The sequence below is a fragment of the Amphiura filiformis genome, chromosome 2 (assembly GCF_039555335.1).
Source record: "Amphiura filiformis chromosome 2, Afil_fr2py, whole genome shotgun sequence".
In the NCBI taxonomy this organism is placed as follows: domain Eukaryota; kingdom Metazoa; phylum Echinodermata; class Ophiuroidea; order Amphilepidida; family Amphiuridae; genus Amphiura; species Amphiura filiformis.
In genome coordinates this window covers 37,424,291-37,437,129 of record NC_092629.1, presented here as the reverse complement: position 1 = coordinate 37,437,129, position 12,839 = coordinate 37,424,291, and positions in this window count along the sequence as shown.

Genomic DNA, 12,839 nt, shown 5'->3' with positions numbered 1-12,839 from the left:
AAGTCTCTTAATTTTTATAGTCAGGAATCATGTAGAAAGAAATCTTGCGAATGAAAGTAAAAAGAGGAAAACAGATAGAGAAATCTAATAGCTTTGTTTCAAAATTTGTTTCAGCGTCATACGATATTCCGTTCTTGAGATATTTGAATTTTAACATTCGCCATGCAAGTCAATGCATGAGCTTAATAGACACCGGGTACAAAAATCGAGCAAATTACGGCATGTCTTGCAACATTTTTTTCCTTTAAAAAAATCACGGTTAAATTCGTGTTTTTACTATCTTCTGTAGCTTAAATTAAATTGATAATTATGTTGTAAATTTGGTCTCCGATTGCTTGAGATCAAGTAAACATTCAAGCAGTTATAGCTTGCAGAGTGTTTTGACATTATTTTGAAAATGATGTAGGCCTAGTCCGTACGTCATACAAATCGTAAAACGGATGCGCGCATAACGCGTGGCACCAAAGCCGCGCGTTTTTTACGCAATCGCTCGCGCCATTCGATCAATCTGCTGTAAATAGCAAAACCAGCATGAGAAACAAAACAGCAGCATTGACTAAATAAAATGACAATACTGAAAAACTTTTGTTCACAATCCTAAGCCAGAATATTATTAAATTAAAAATTGTGTACGACATCATTTTGTTTATTTCAATCAATATATTTCTGCTTCATGCGCTAAAGATAGCTCAAATTTAATGCATTTTGTTATTTCATATAACGAAATAAATCGATGTTTTTACTGTTGTAATAGTGGTGCTATACACAAAATATAGAAAAACAGGCAGATGCGAATTAAAAAAATAGGCATTCGGCCTATATGCCAAGTTATAAGAAAAAAAAGGAGGAAAAAGAGGTAAAAATAGAGAAACAGTCAGATGCGAAAAGTGATGAGTCTGTAATATCGCTTTAACTTTCAGATCGGAACTACTGTAGGCCTATTAGAAAGAAACAATTCGCCGCTACATGATGAAGTAAAAATTTAGAGAAAATAATGAGATTCTAAATACTATCTTCAGTAGATATAACGAAAAAAAGATCCTAAAACGCGCACGGTTACTCTGCGCCAATTAAATTATTATTTTTTATGTTATTTGCTTGCTATCTTCTGAAGATAGCAATTTTTGTCAGCTTCGTCATTTTAGCATTTCTTTATAGCTTTGCATTCCGCCCAATGCCGATTTTTCTCTAAGCGCGGAGCCCCGGTCAATGCAGTTTTGCCATTTCGTGGCGTACTGAATCATCATCTACAACGCGTGTTAGGCAATGTTTTTCTTGTTTTTTTTCTTTTTTGAATATTATTATTTTTCATGTTTTTTGCTTGCTATCTTCTGAAGATAGCAATTTTGGTCAGCTTCGTCATTTTAACATTTCTTTATAGCTTTGCATTCGGCCTAATGCCGATTTTTCTCTAAGCGAGCAGCCCCGGTCAATGCAGTTTTGCCGTTTCGCGCCGTACTGAATCATCATAGCGCAGCTCCGGTCAATTAGAGAATAAACGATAGGAATTTTTGTTTTTACTTTCCTCTATTGTCAAACTTTCTTACCGTTTTGTATTTTATTAAAAAAAAAAAAAAATCTTGAGTAGATAGCGGAAAAAAACCCCAAACAAACAAAACACATTAAAAACGAACTTCCTAACATATGTTTTCTAAATTTGTGAAATATTTTCTGATGTTTTATTAGGCCCGCAATGCTATCTTCAGAAGATAGCTGTTTGCGGGCGCGTTCCGAGAAAATGATGCAGATCGTAAATGATGCATGCCGTAAGTGGGTTCGCGCGTGTTCACAGAAGATGATGCATGTCGCAACGGGTGATTTGCAAATCGCACCGTAAATGGTATCTTGGGTAGATAAAAAACAAAAAAACAAACAAACAAACAAACAGACAAACAAACATGAAATATAAAAAAAATATACCAAATGATCTTTCTGACTCGTCTCATGCTAAGTCTTACGATTTCCTTCTTTTTTGTATTATAACGAAATAAATCAACATTTTTACTGCTGTAATAGCGGTGTTATCTGCTAAAGATCGAATTCAAATTTCTTTAGCGTTATGATATTTTCTCTCGATAGGCCTATAATTTTGTTACATCCACGTGTTTTTGCTATCTACTGAAGTGATGCCTAATTCAGATTAAATGAATGTTGTCATTTTGTCTCTTCAACGAGTGGTGCTCTACTGAAGACAAAGAAATTTCCAATTTTTATGACGGTCAAAAATAAACGTTTTTAAAGCAAGCATGAAGGTAGCATTTTGAATCTCATCCCGATTCATTGCATATTTCTACTCTGAAAGTAATGTTTTACATTATTTCTCTACATTTTTACTTCATCATATCGATAGCGGCGATTTTTTTCTTTCTAATACATTAGTCCCTATCAGAAAGTTTCCGTGCGCGTTTTAGGATTTTTTCGCTCTATCTACTGAAGATAGCATTTTGAATCCGATTCATTGCATATTTCTACTCTAAAAGTAATGTTTTACATTATTTTCTCTAAATTTTTACTTCATCATGTAGCGGCGAATTTTTTCTTTCTAATAGGGTAGGTGCAGGTAATATGGGACAGCAGGTAATATGGGACACCTGTTTTCATTTTAACAAAAAGTAGCTTAGAGAAGGTACACACTTTAAGTTGATTTGTTAAGTGTTTAGAGACATCAGTTGTGCTTCTAGAAATGCAGTTTTGGAGTCTGTGTATCAAACTCTTGGAAATCAATGCCAAAAAGCGTGAAATTGCCCAAAAATTTACGTCGTTTTTTTGGCCTGATATAAAATCAATGACGCCACATTTTATGATTGTGTATCCAAATACTCTGGTACTGAGGTGCATTTGTCACTTTTTATGATCTTTAGGTGATGGGTTAAGCTTATCAGCAGGTAAAATTCCACTGAAAAGTGGCACTTTCCTTTTATAAATGATTACTTTCTCTGATTTTCAACTGAATGAGTGCAGGTAATATGGGACACATAGGAAATTGTGTGCATTGTCAATGCGAAAAGCAAAACTATTTAGAAAATTGAATTTTCTTGTTGAAATTTGCATTTAACATTCAAAATCATGTAACAAAAATGTTTTTAGAACAAAAGAGTGATTTTCTGAACATTTTGATTTTCACCATAGAGATAACACAGTGTCCCATATTACCTGCACATGCAGGTAATATGGGACACTTGGACGATGACGTCATTTTGACGTCATAGCGTCCAAACAAACATAAAAACAAGATAACATTGCCTGTTTTATTAATCTTAAAGGACAGGTTGTTCATCATAACAATCTCTTTTGGGCATATCTTCTATAGTTTTTATGCACATAAGCTAAACGTCCTTAATGGTCCCATATTACCTGCAGGTACCCTACATTAGTCCCAGCTAGTCCCGATCAGAAAGTTTAGTTTATTACAGACTCATCACTTTCCGCATGTGCCTGTTTCTGTATTTTTACCTCTGTCCCACCCCCCCTTTTTTTTTTTTTTTTTAATTTTAAAGGCTTAATGTACGATTTCCTTCAAATTTTAAATTTGTCATTATGTACTCAAAATACTGAAATAATACTAGTAATAATGATCGGGAATGGTTTCTGTCCATTTTGAGCTGAAATATCGAGGTAACGTGAAAGAAACACTGCTTGTTATTTTGGCCGTTTCACACGCAGTTCTATGGGCGGACATAAAGTCATAATTTCTTGAATTATGACTTTATGTCGAACTTTGCTCTGTTTACCTACAAACACAACAAATTTGGCTGATTCCATTTAGATGCAAGTTGTGACATGTGTAAACATTACAAATATGCAAAAAAATCAGGTTTGAAAAAAATTAACCAAATTCATATTATAAGATCGTACATTAGGCCTATGACTTTAAATAGCGCGGTACTTAGGCCGAATGCCAATTTTTCAATTCGTGGAGAGCACCCGTGCGTGTTTTGGATTTTTTTCGCTCTATCTACTGAAGATAGCATTTTGAATCTCATCCCGATTCATTGCATCTTTCTACTCTAGAAGTAATGTTTTACATTATTTTCTCTAAATTTTTACTTCATCATGTAGCGTCGAATTTTTTCTTTCTAATACATTAGTCCCTATCAGAAAGTTTAAAGCGATTACAGACTCATCACTTTCCGCATGTGCCTGTTTCTCTATTTTTGCCTCTTTTTTCCTGTTTGTTTAAAAATAGCGCGGCATTAGGCCGACATTAAAAAAAAAAGATGATGCTAGGATCATAAAATAGGTCTACTCTCCTAAGTAATAAATAAAATTATCCTTTTAGATTCAAACCCACTTGATCGAATTTTGTTATTTTAATTTGGGTATTATAGGCCTAAGTCCAAATTTATTATTTGATTTTCAAACCAGTCGTCTAACTCAGATTAAGTTAGCTTCTATTGGACTGTATGACTCTGCAGACTGGGAGATTTATAACTTTCACAAGTACAAATTTATGTCCAAAAAGAAGATAGGCCTAAGTTCCCCCACATGCTACACAATTGTGACGTTTGGGGAGTCTTAGGCCTATATGTTTATTTCTTTTTCAGTGTTGCTATCTAGGAGCTTCTAGGCCTATACTGAAAATAGCAATATTCTTTCTATTTTTTTTCTTTCCTTTTAAAAATAGGCCTTTTTGATTTCACTGTTGCTTTTAATTTTGCGTATGTTGAGGGTTCATACCACTAAATCCGCGTGTGAAGCGGTTTCCGGTAAAAGTTTATCACGACTATAGTCCCAACTTTGCATACAAAATGTGCAAAATCGGTACAATATTAACAATTTTAGTGTTGCAAATCGTGTTTTGCTAGAACTTGTGAATGTGATCTCTACTAATTTGAACAGAAAACGCGAAAATTTGAGTGATGTTTACGATGATGAGCGCATGAACACACGAGGTCAAAACGCGGTTAGCAGTCAGACGTAAACACGGGAAAATCGGGTCTTTTTATATAGCGCTATTTTTCTCAAAAAGTAGACCTAAAATATGGTGTCATTTTCAGATATGTTATGCAGAATTTTGTTCTGATTAAAATGATATCAAATATATATTTCAAAGTAAGACGTAACTCGACTTATAGCCTAAAAACGTGACCCCTGTTTTGCACGTAAAGTCTATGCAAAGCTATTTGGTGGCATGTACCCTTTAAGGAGCAATTCCATGCGTTTTCCGCGCGTCTTTATCTATTTAAAATGCACGCGAAGAAAAGAGGAGGGACATCAACAAGTGCGTTCATGGACGCCACCAGGTTTTTCGCTGTATGTGCGTTTGCCGCGAATAGGCCTGCTTCCAATTTAATAAAAGTTCCGATTTTGGTAGAAGTTTGAAACCTTTTGATATGAATAAAGAAGAGTTTCAAAATATTGAAAACATTGTTTATTGGTGTTTAAATTACAAAGAAGTTTGTCAATTTCATTGTTATTTTTTAACCAATTTTTTTTGTCATTTAAACTCAAATTTTGGCCTTCAATTTTAATAAAATTACATAAAAAATTAGATTTAAGATATTTAAGTTTCTAGTTTGCTTTATTTATACCACTGTCCAGTATTTTAAATTGTTATAACATTCAAAGTTTAATTTATATTAATATTTAATTTCAAATAGCCATTCATTACATTTGCTTTTTGGACAAAACGGATTAAAAGTGACGATGGAGGGGGGGGGGGGGGTAGGCCTACTTGATTGACATTTCTTGTCTTTTAAAATATTCTGCAGGTACTGAGAATGTTTTAACTTTGAAGTTATGCACTTGCAAAAGATGTTCAAAGAACATTTACTATTAACATCAATTAATATCTTCATGAAAATAGCAAATCAGCAACCATTGTGCATTCATGTGCATCAAAATGACGAAAAATGGCAATTGTCGGCTATCATGCTTGTGCTTGAAATCGGCATCCTGTCTAAAGTATGAAAGAAAATAACCCAAAATTTCTTACAATTAATTCAAAATGTAGTGAAAAAGATAACAAAATCATTTTCAAGGCCTAAAAACGATGTTTTAGCCTCTTCAAGGGTTCATACCACTAAATCCGCGTGTGAAGCGGTTTCCGGTAAAAGTTTATCACGACTATAGTCCCAACTTTGCATAAAAAATGTGCAAAATCGGTACAATATTAACAATTTTAGTGTTGCAAATCGTGTTTTGCTAGAACTTGTGAATGTGATCTCTACTAATTTGAACAGAAAACGCGAAAATTTGAGTGATGTTTACGATGATGAGCGCATGAACACACGAGGTCAAAACGCGGTTAGCAGTCAGACGTAAACACGGGAAAATCGGGTCTTTTTATATAACGCTATTTTTCTCAAAAAGTAGACCTAAAATATGGTGTCATTTTCAGATATGTTATGCAGAATTTTGTTCTGATTAAAATGATATCAAATATATATTTCAAAGTAAGACGTAACTCGACTTATAGCCTAAAACGTGACCCCTGTTTTGCACGTAAAGTCTATGCAAAGCTATTTGGTGGCATGTACCCTTGAATTCGTGCCAAGTGTTTTTGCTATCAACTGCCGATAGCTCAAATTTAAATGCGTAGTTGGCTGTCGTCTTTATCTGCTGAACGAGATAAGGAGGCACACCACTGACGTTAAAAGATTTCGCAATCAAAAAGTGCAACCTGTAAAATAGTCCCCGTAATACGTCGAAATTGAGCTTATTTGTTTCATTTTTTCAGCCAATGTGTGTCTGAGATACGGTTCTTTGATGCTATATTAAACCTTGATATGGTTTTTATGAAATTATGTGCAGAACAAAAAATCCAGGCTGTTCTGGCGGACTAATCGCGCAAATCATGTATCGATGTAAAATCTCAAATTAAGTTTTCAACAGCTTAGAAATCACGGGATGCGATAAAATGATGTTTTCATTTTTGTCTGCTGAGCACAGAATTCCATAGAACTGTGTGCTCCTGATCGAGATATATTGATATTATACAATAGAATGAGGCCTACCGGTGCTATATCTACTGAAGTTCAAATTGAAATTTCAAGCAGTGAAGATTTCTTTTAAACCTGTTTATTTCCTGCTTGCTTAAAAAAACGTTTATTTTTGACCGTCATAAAAATTGGAAATTTCTTTGTCTTCAGTAGAGCACCACTAATTGAAGAGACAAAATGATAACATCCATTTAATCTGAATTAGGCATCACTTCAAAAGATAGCAAAAACACGTGGATGTAACAAAATTATAGGCCTATCGAGAGAAAATATCATAACGCTAAAGAAATTTGAATTCGATCTTTAGCAGATAACACCACTATTACAGCAGTAAAAACATTGATTTATTTCGTTATAGGAAATAACAAAATGCATTAAATTTGAGCTATCTTTAGTAGATAGCAACCCAGCAAACACAAAAACGTTTTTAAAACGTTTTAAATAAGTTATATTTTGGGTTTGGGTTTAGGTAAAAACGTTTTAATAACATTAAAATGTCGGGTTATATGAAGGTCATGAAATCGTTTTAAAACGTTATGTATGAAAACACACTACAACAATATTTTTAAAATGTTTTCGAAATGTCATTGTAAACTATTTTTGCAAACATTTTTGGCCAAATATTTTGTCAACACTTAAATAACATTATGTTAAAATATTTACACCCAGCAAACACAGAAATGTTCTTAAAATGTTTTTTTACAAAACGTTTTAATAACATTTAAATGTCGGGTTATATAAAGGTCTTGAAAACATTTCAAAAACGTTATTGTAAATATTTTGGGCAAACATTTTTTGCAAAATATTTTTTCAACCCCAAAAGAACATTCTGTTTAGAATGATTTGTACCAAGTTTTCAAAAATGTTTTGGGAATGTTATTGAAACGTTTTTATACCCTTTATATAACCCGACATTTAAATGTTTTCTGCAAAACATTTGTGTTTGCTGTGCAGTCAATACCAACAAATGTTATTTAATGTTATGAAAACGTTTTATACCATTAATGTACCCTTTATATAACCCGACATTTAAACGTTTTCTGACAACCTTTTATAACCTTTTGCGAATGATGTCGAAAACGTTTTGTGTTTGCTGGGAAAAGAGCAAAATATTGTTTGAAATAAACGAAATGCTGTCGTACACAATTTATAATTTAATAATATTCTGACTTAGGATTGTGAATAAAAGTTTTTCAGTATTGTCATTTTAGAAATTGAGAAAGGTTGAATATATTTTGCTAGGCCTATCTACTGATGATAGCATTTTTAAACCTAATGAAATAATACAAAAAAGAAGGAAATCGTAAGACTTAGCATGAGACGAGTCAGAAAGATCATTTGGTATATTTTTTTTTATTTCATGTTTGTTTGTCTGTCTGTCTGTCTGTCTGGTTCTTTGTTTGTTTGTTTGTATTTTATCTACCCAAGATACCATTTACGGTGCGATTTGCAAATCACCCGTTGCGACATGCATCATCTTCTGTAAATACGCGCGAGCCTACTTACGGCATGCATCATTTACGATCTGCATCATTTTCTCGGATTGCGCCGCGCCCGCAAACGGCTATCTTCTGAAGATAGCATTGCGGGCTTAATAAAACACCAGAAAATATTTCACAAATTTAGAACACATCTGTTAGGAAAGTTCGTTTTTGATGTGTTTTGTTTGTTTGCTTGTTTGTTTTTTCCGCTATCTACTCAAGGTTTTTTTAATAAAATACAAAACGGTAAGAAAGTTTGACAATAAAGGAAAGTAAAAACAAAAATTCCTATCGTTTATTCTCTAATTGACCGGAGCTGCGCTATGATGATTCAGTACGGCGCGAAACGGCAAAACTGCATTGACCGGGGCTGCTCGCTTAGAGAAAAATCGGCATTAGGCCGAATGCAAAGCTATAAAGAAATGCTAAAATGACGAAGCTGAAAAAAATTGCTATCTTCAGAAGATAGCAAGCAAATAACATAAAAAATAATGATTTAATTCGCGCAGAGTAACCGTGCGCGTTTTAGGATATTTTTTTCGCTATATCTACTGAAGATAGTATTTACATGTTTAGAATCTCATCCCGATTCATTGCATCTTTCTACTCTAGAAGTAATGTTTTACATTATTTTCTCTAAATTTTTACTTCATCATGTAGCGGCGAATTTTTTTCTTTCTAATACATTAGTTCCGATCTGAAAGTTTAAAGCGATATTACAGACTCATCACTTTCCGCATCTGTTTCTCTATTTTTACCTCTTTTTCCCAATTTTTTTCTTATAGCTTGGCATATAGGCCGAATACCGATTTTTTTAATTTCGCATCTGCCTGTTTCTCTATATTTAGTGGATAGCACCACTATTACATCAGTAAAAACATCAATTTATTTCGTTAGGCCTACATGAAATATCAAAATGCATTAAATTTGAGCTATCTTTAGCGCATGAAGCAGAAATATATTGATTGAAATATACAAAATGATGTCGTACACACTTTTTAATTTAATAATATTCTGACTTAGGATTGTGAACAAAAGTTTTTCAGTATTGTCATTTTATTTAGTCAATGCTGCTATTTTGTTTCGCATACTGGATTTGCTATTTACTGCAGATTGATCGAATGGCGCGAGCGATTGCGTAGAGAAAAAAACGCGCGACTTTGGTGCCACGCGTTATTCGCGCATCCGTTTTACGCTTTGTATGACGTACGGACTAGGCCTACACCATTTTCAAAATAATGTCAAAACCATGGTCAAAACACTCTGCAAACCTAACTGCTTGAATGTTTACTTGATCTCCAGCAGATAGCACAATCGGAGACAAAAATTACACCATATCAATTTAATTTAAGCTATACAGAAGATAGTAAAAGCACGAATTTAACCGTGATTTTTATGTCGCAAGACATGCCGTAATTTGCTCGATTTTGGTACCCCGTGTCTATTAACGCGGCTGTGTACTCTAGCCATTGTTTCTTTCTCAAAATTGAGTTTTTATGATATGTTTGTACCTTATTATGTTTTTTATAAATACAAGGAATGAAAATCAAGATTTGTAAACTCCAACTGCAATATTTTAAGGATTTTATTTCACTATTCCACTCGTGTTTGAAATTGAAAAGGAAAGAAAATCTTTGTTGTACCAGCAAGGTACACGCGCGCAACAACTCATCGCGTTGCGTATCGCGCAATTTGTTAACGCACAAATACGCGACGCATACGCGACGCTTATCTGAATGCGCGGCGCATCTTATGGAAACACCACGGAAGCACTGATTTCACAAAAACCTAGTGGTCAAATGGCTCCGTTTTAGCTGATAAAATGTGGGTTTTTCAAGTTCTTTCCCCGATTTAAATATCAAGTTATGAATGGATTTCGCTCAAACTTCTCAAGGGGCTGTGGATTTACCCGATGTTCACGTAATATAAGTTACAAAACGAAAACTGTCGCATTCTCCTGTGAGATTCGATGAAAGTGCAAAATGTGACCACTTTAAACTTCAACGGCCATTATTTCAATGTTCATTTTCTCGGTAAAATGACGATTTAGGTACACGATAACTCAATAAATACAGCATCTATAGGTAAGCAAATATGATCATCGTAAAAAGCATGATCGACTCAAGAAACGGTTTTCTCATTTTTTATATTTTGGTCTATTTCCGATTTTGGGCATCATTTTGTGCAAATAGGCGTTTTTGAATTTTAAAAGTTCATTTTGATGCCTTATATGGTCAATATCTCAAAAAATAAGGCCAATATCAAAAAAATAAAAAACCGTTTTGGAATGGAGCCTCAAGATTGAGCTAAAAACAAAATAAAATATTTTGGAAAGAGTGTTTTTTTGTTATGATGTACCTAACAAATATTGCCAAAAACTCACTTTTTGTGATTTTCTTCAAAATTGTTGTTTTACCCCAAATCTGTATTTATATTAAGATTTATTGATGTCTTGCCTTCATAAAATGTATACTTTTATATGTTTTGCGCGAATAATTACAAAGTTATTGCACTTTTACTACATGCATGTCTGAGAGTACACAGCCACCTTAAGCTCATGCATTGACTTGCACGGTGAATGTTAAAATTGAAATATCTCAAGAACGGAATATCGTATGACGCTGAAACAAAGCTATTAGATTTCTCTATCTGTTGTTTTTAATTTTGCGTATGTTGAATTCGTGTGTTTTTGCTATCAACTGCCGATAGCTCACATTTAAATGCGTAGTTGGCTGTCGTCTTTATCTGCTGAACGAGATAAGGAGGCACACCACTGACGTTATAAGGTTTTGCAATCAAAAGTGCAACCCGTAAAATAGTCCCCGTAATACGTCGAAATTGAGCTTATTTGTTTAATTTTTTCAGTCAATGTGTGTCTGAGATACGTTTCTTGATGCTATATTAAACCTGAGATGGTTTTTATGAAATTATGTGAAGAAAAAAATCCAGGCTGTTCTGGCGGACGGACTAATCGCGCAAATCATGTATCGATGTAAAATCTCAAATTAAGTTTTCAACAGCTTAGAAATCACGGGATGCGGTAAAAATGTCAAATTGAAGATTGCATCAAATAAAATGAATTCCATAGAACTGTGTGCTCCTGATCGAGATATATTGATATTATACAATATAATTAGGCCTACCGGTGCTATATCTACTGAAGTTCAAACTGAAATTTCAAGCAGTGAAGATTTCTTTTAAATCTGTTTATTTCCAGCTTGCTTAAAAATCCCGTTTATTTTGACCGTCATAATTATTGGAAATTTCTTTGTCTTCACCACTAACACGGCTTTAAAATAATAAGATACCTCGTTGAAAAGACAAAATGACAACATCCATTTAATCTGAATTAGGCATCACTTCAATAGATAGCAAAAACACGTGGATGTAACAAAATTATAGGCCTATCGAGAGAAAATATCATAACGCTAAAGAAATTTTAATTCTATCTTTAGCAGATAGCACCGCTATTACAACAGTAAAACATCGATTAATTTCGTTATAGGAAATAACAAAATGCATTAAATTTGAGCTATCTTTAGTAGATAGCAAAAGAGCAAAATATTGTTTGAAATAAACGAAATGCTGTCGTGCACAATTTATAATTTAATAATATTCTGACTTAGGATTGTGAATAAAAGTTTTTCAGTATTGTCATTTTAGAAATTGAGAAAGGTTGAATATATTTTGCTAGGCCTATCTACTGATGATAGCATTTTTAAACCTAATGAAATAATACAAAAAAAGGAAATCGTAAGACTTAGCATGAGACGAGTCAGAAAGATCATTTGGTATATTTTTTTATATTTCATGTTTGTTTGTCTGTCTGTCTGTCTGGTTGGTTGTTTGTTTGTTTGTATTTTATCTACCCAAGATACCATTTACGGTGCGATTTGCAAATCACCCGTTGCGACATGCATCATCTTCTGTGAATACGCGCGAGCCCACTTACGACATGCATCATTTACGATCTGCATCATTTTCTCGGAACGCGCCGCGCCCGCAAACGACTATCTTCTGAAGATAGCATTGCGGGCCTAATAAAACACCAGAAAATATTTCACAAATTTAGAACACATCTGTTAGGAAAGTTCGTTTTTGATGTGTTTTGTTTGTTTGCTTGTTTGTTTTTTCCGCTATCTACTCAAGGTTTTTTTAATAAAATACAAAACGGTAAGAAAATTTGACAATAAAGGAAAGTAAAAACAAAAATTCCTATCGTTTATTCTCTAATTGACCGGGGCTGCGCTATGATGATTCAGTACGGCACGAAATGGCAAAACTGCATTGACTGGGGCTGCTAGTTTAGAGAAAAATCGGCATTAGGCCGAATGCAAAGCTATAAAGAAATGTTAAAATGACGAAGCTGACCAAAATTGCTATCTTCAGAAGATAGCAAGCAAAAAACATCAAAAAT